Genomic DNA, 6,405 nt, shown 5'->3' with positions numbered 1-6,405 from the left:
AAACATCACATGCAAAGATAAAATGCCTTAAATGCATCACATATTTCCTCTTTAGAACTCACAATAAAAAAAACTAAAAAACAAAATCCAATAAAATACTGGTTGGTTATGTATGAATACTAGGTCTGAGAGGGATTTTCCTGTATTCTAGAACTTTCCATATTTCCATGACTCTCTATCAGAGCAAATATGAAGTAAGAAGATTTTGCCCTTCTAACTGTTGACCTCAAGAGCTGCTTATACAATATATCAGTACAGGGACAAATGCAGAGGACCAATTTTGGGGTTAGTACACCACCTTAACCATGACAAAAAGTTGCATTATTTTGCTGCCTCCCAAAACAATAGGAAAATCCAGTGCTGTAGCCTGTTAGAGCTAGAACTTTATATTGTTTCATTCAATAATACTGTCAGTTTTTTTTAACATCTTTCCTCACCTCCTGACACGTGTTATGTAAGTCACTTCCTCTCCACTCCCTTTGCTCTCCCCTCTACTCTTTCTCTCACTCTCTCCAAACCTACCTCACTCTTTCTTTTTCTCTCTCTCTTTCACTCCTCCATCCTTTTTGCCCCCTTCTCTTCTCTTTATCGCACTCTCCCTCTCAGTCTCTTTCTTGATACTCTACCTGTTTTTTTCCCTTTCTTGCTCTTCATCTCTCTCTCTCTCTCCCCTTTCTCTCTCTCATTCTTTCTTTCGTTCATAATTCTGTGTTTTCTTTTCTCTCTCTCTTGTTGTATGTGTCTCTCCTTCTCCCTCTGTCCCTCAGTCCTTCCCTGTTATCACTTTATCTTCCTCCTTCTATCCTTGCCCTTTCGCTTTTCATTCTCTATTGGCACTCCCCTTTCTTACTCTTCCTCTCTTTCCCTCCTCTTTCTTCCCCCATCTTCTCTCTCCCTCTGTTTCTCTCTCTCTCTCAGTGGAACCATTAGCGGTGAACGGTAAACTGTGTTTAAGTGCATTGAAATGGAGGACATACCATTCTTGGTGTTATGTAAAGTGCTGCTGGCAGTGAAAAGACCAAGTGAAGTTGTGACTGACGACAGTGGACTTTTTTAGATCCAGGATTTATTCTTGGCACTGCTGTATTTCTCCTTAATCCAACTGCAGTCATTTTATGTCTTTATACAAGCTGTGGAGTGTTCATTATCTGCAGGACTAAATAACAGGGTTTAGATGGACTATTTACTACTGTCCAAATTGAGTGATATCCATTTAGTGTTGTCACCATTTTTAAATTCGTGGTACTCAATAAAGTCAATTTTGATATCACTATTATTTAAAAAAAAATGTATAAAATGGAATTTAATTTACACATGTGCACAAGATGATATTTCCACAAATTACCGGTTAATTTTACAGTCCAGTCAGGATATGCATTTTTGTCAATGTAAAAAATACCTTTAAGATAAAACATTTGATCTATCCTTCAATGCTCCTTTGGAAACCTGCTCCTGATTTGACCTTTTGTGCAGATCCAGTGCCCAGAGTCAGGTAGTAGTAGTAAGCCTAGCTCAAGTTCTGGAGATGGGTTCACTGCTCCTGACAGGTTACCACAGCAACATTGAAGAAAGGGTCAAATCTAGAGGTCACGTTTCCCTAATGAACTATAAGTTAACACTGAGTTACTACTGTGCCGTTTTACTGAGTCACACACACACACAAACACACACACACACGGACGCACACACACACTTATATAATTCCCTCAGAAACTCTCAAATATAGAAACACTGAACACTGAAGATAATGCGATGAAAGCCAGAGTGGAAATTAGACTTTGGTATAAAAATCAGAAGTTGGCCTGGAGCTCTACAGTTGAAGCAGTCAGACAGATGAGACATGAGAATAACAAAATATCTGACAAAGTGTTTAGCACCTGAAGGCAACACTGCAAAACGAGAGGATCTACAGTAAAATGAGTGGAATTCAGAACAGAATTTTGTCATTTTGACAATAGACTTAATTACTTTTGATTTGTTGACTATTTCATTTACACATTTTTACAGCTACACTATGAAACTTGTCTACTGGGTGGTCTGCTCCCTACTTGTTTCCATGGAAATGTTATTGCTTTGCCTGGAATGTTCCACAGTATGGCATTAAACTTAATCTTAAAAATTTAATCCTGCATTTTTTTCAGGTGTTTTTATATGCATTCTTACTGTGAGCTCACCATTTCACAGATCTGATCTGTAACATGGCCTACAGGTCACTAAGAGATCACTAAGAGACAAACTAAATACAGTAAAACCACTAAAAACTAATAATATTCATCAAAATATTTTGAATGTGGGACATCATTGCAACACACTCCCCTAGTTATAATAGTAAACCAATAGCAAGTGTTCTTACTATTGTGTGTGTGCATAGTGTATAGTTGGCCTACACATTTCTGTGGACATTGTTGTCATGTTGGAAATGTATTTTGCCCATTTAATATATGTATTTATATGTTTTCAAGCTTTGTTTTTTGTCACTCTAACTATTTTGGACATTTCTTTTTCACTGTGCAGGAAGTATCTTGAGAGAGAGAGTGAGAGTTGGGGCTATGTCTTGTCTAAAAGTGTTATGACAAGACGCAGCAGCTGTCCGTGGGGAGTTGTAGAGAAAGTCCAAATTTACTGAGTCGTGGTTGTCGTGGGAGACAGACGGACTCGGGGGGATCGGTCTGACTAAAGCAGCGATGGTTTAGGAGCCAGGGACCAGCGGGACTCCACACCTGCTGTTTACGGGTCTAGCACTGAGAAAGACACTGCATACCATGGAGATACAAATAGGGAAAAATGATCTAGTGCTTTAATATGAGGGACATTTTTACTCACTACAAACTAGCAATGTGTTAATTAAAAGAGGGATCGTTAGTTCTTTCCTCTTTCCTACCTGCCACATGCCACTGTTAACCAATTACAGAATACCATCTTTGTCTCTCAACCAATCACTAAGATGCACTATGTAAGTTTTATGGTGGAGGGTATGCCACATGCTTCCGTTTATGTCATTGCTTTAGCCGGAATGTTCCACAGTATGGTTTTATCCCTAACTATATTGGATTTGGTTCATTGAGGGTGCTTTTATAACTCAAAAATACCTTCAAAAACACTTAAGTGGGCTTGTCTCTCCACAGATCTGAGCTGTAACTTGGCCTCCAATGGACATAGATAAGTGTAATGCCATACTGTGGAATATTCTAGGCATGACCATGAAAAAGAGAAAGAAGGAAAAGTTGCACATTGTACTTTGAGAGTAAAATGCGACAAGAATTTAACCTTTGAATTAGTGTTGTCAAAAGTATGAAAATTCAGAAACAAAACGATACTAAAACTAGCATCAAAACTAGATACTAACAATGTCACATTCACTGGACAGAAATGAACTTTTCCCAAATAGTTTTAGAATAATCTTGAGCTGTATCAGAAAAAGTATGAGATAACAGACTAGTATACACCCATGGACCACTGTGGAACCTACCTGGACGAATGAGGGATTAGATAAATATAAGGCCACATGGTAATATAAAATAAAGTACTTCGATTTAATGTTGAAAATGATATTCTACTGTCGAGATAAAGTTTTTTTTATTATCATCGTGGTATTGGAATTGGAGTAGTGAGTCTACTTCTTAGTTGAAAATGAGTTTGAAATGTATCGTGACTTCAATGGAAGAAAGATACAACACGGTAAATAGAAAGATATTAAATAAGGAAACACAATGACCAATGTCTAACAGACCTAATCAACAGTTGGCTATGTTGAACTGAGGAGGAATTAAGGCAGATCTCTGTGTAACTGGACCCATTTGTTTTGATCCACTCAACTATCACTCATCACAATAACGTCATACATCTGTTGATATTTTAGAAGAAATAATAATGAATGTTCAAAAACAATAGTGAGGTGTTGTGGGACAGACCAGTCACAGCAGCTGAGTGTCAGATGGAATACGCCACAGTACAGTTGGTCTGCCCACTGTCACCAGCCAATGAGAAACATGAAGGCAGTGGTGCCCCCTAGTGAGCAACTCTGATCTAAAACTGGCCTGAATTGACAAGGTTTCTAAAGGTATATGATGGAAAGGTAGGAGTCAGGATAATGTAGAATTTAACCAATCTACAGCAGAACCAAATATCAGGTTGAGTCGACTTCACTCTTTGTTTTAGTTTTAGTAACATTATTAATATCACTGTTAATGTTGTATAGACCTATTATTGCATGCCTTGAATGTTCCATAGTATGGCATTCAATCCATATAGTATTTCCATGGAAACAAGGTGATAATTTGTGGTTACTGTATAAGGCTCATTTTAAGCAGAAATTATGAAGTCAAAGAATAAAATGTCATAAGAGCTTGCACCTTATGAAAACTTCTTTCGTCTCCAGTATTACATTCTTTTCAATCAGTTTGTAAGTAGATTTTCCCCATTATTGAACACTTTTTGGAAGAGGCATCAACAGTATTCAGTCCTCTCTCAGTCAGTAATACTAATCCGAGAGAGGACAGTCTACTTCTATACTACAATATTTCTTAGAGACAACAAGAGAGGCAACAAACTAGACAATATTTTACATAAACAAAAAGTTGATAGGTAGAACATTTCTGCCACTGTTCCTTCATTAGACACTCACAATAACTGTAGTTTAATAGTTTAGATCTATGCTTAAACTCAGCTGTCCAGCCATTTCAAAAACTCCTATGTCAAATGTATTAAAGTCCTTAAACTTTTGGCCTGCTTCTAAGTTACATCAGTTTTGAGAACGAACGCAATTACTACCCAAAAATTCAATATCACACTCCCACTTGCAGGTGCCATGTTGAACAGATTATTAAAAGTTAGTGCATTCTGAGTATATTGAACTTTTTATTGCCATTTAAAGTTTAAATACTTTGAATTTGTGCTGGTTCAGTTTGTGGTTGACATAGCATTGAGCCAGAGCAGCCCATCAGTTTCAATGAAAGAGTGATGCAACAACATAATTACAGTGGAATATAAGTATCTGTATGTTGCAGTGAGGCTTCAGCAGTGTGGTAACTTGAGTTCATGTTCAGCCTGTCTAAAAAGAAATATGTTTATATCTTAGTCAGGGTGGTATCTCATGTCTCACTTTTTGGGAAATGCAATACCGATAATAGGCAGTTGAAAAAATATGAATCTTGCCTCTTTCTGTTTTGTTGTTCAAGTTGTATGCGTCATGGCACGTAAAGCACTTAACCTTTGCTGATTAGTTTGAGTAGACTGTTTGCCATTATGAGACAGGAAAACTTAAAAGTCCTATGTTACTCAAAATTGACTCTTCCAGCCATGTTAGAATGTTGTAACCTTATCAAATACATACCTGGAGTTGTGTTTTGTTTCACTGACACGTTTGAGTAACCCTTTATCTTTAGTCCATCTACATCTCAAAATGCTCTGTTCCACCTTGTGATGTCATGAAGTGGTAGTTTTCAGGTTAACAGCTACTTTGTTTGTGTCAATTCCAGGGTTGAAATTATCCAAATGATTCAAGCTAAGGTGTAAGGAGCTTAAAAAACACAGTGGAGCTCTTCCTGTATTACCACATGGCATCATAGGGTGGTACAAGCATATGCAGGGCTATGTTTTTGATGAGGAAACAACATTATAACATAGATCAGAAACCAGTGTAATACGGGCTCTTTATGGGCTTTCTTTTAATTACCCCTGAACTATAAAATTCAAATCCAGACATGATTGAAATGCATTCACTTGTAACAATAACAGTGTTACATTATCGTTGGCTTACTTTAAATTGTTTTTCAATTGATTTATGCGTGTTTGAGCATTGTCCTGCATTTGGGGCTTGAGTACTCTGGAAATGTATGTTTTCACCTACCCCCTATCCCCGCCCACTGCTCCGTACTTAAGATTATTCAAAAAAATCTGACTCTAGTTCATATGAATGAATGAATGAATGATGAAGGGTTCAACAGTAAAAACATGTACATGAAAATCTCAAATTACAAGTCAGGATATTGAACTTATTCCGCCCCACCCACTTTTGCCGTAAATGCAACTGAACTGCGCTTTTTTTGTCGTAGCACTTCTGATTAAGCAGGAATCCCATTCGTTTCATTGGAGAATTTGGGAAGAATTTGTTCTGCCACCAATATAAATCTCTAGAAGGTTTTAAAATGGTTCTGTAGCCCATAAAGAACTTATTTGCTGTCAAGATCAACAGCCCTGTGCAAAATAACACGACCCAAATGACAACAGAATAAGGTGAATAAAACTTTAGTGTTACGATTATTGTGAGAAAAAAAACATAATAATGATTTTTCACGATTATTGACCCCATGACCAAACAACAGTGAAATTCTTCATTTTCTTTCATTTTAATTATGTAGCATGTTTCAGTTTGTGGCCAGTTTTGTGAAATCAAACTTTATGTCA

This window comes from Periophthalmus magnuspinnatus, chromosome 18, assembly GCF_009829125.3.
Source record: "Periophthalmus magnuspinnatus isolate fPerMag1 chromosome 18, fPerMag1.2.pri, whole genome shotgun sequence".
In the NCBI taxonomy this organism is placed as follows: Eukaryota; Metazoa; Chordata; class Actinopteri; order Gobiiformes; family Gobiidae; genus Periophthalmus; species Periophthalmus magnuspinnatus.
This window is presented reverse-complemented; position numbering follows the sequence as displayed.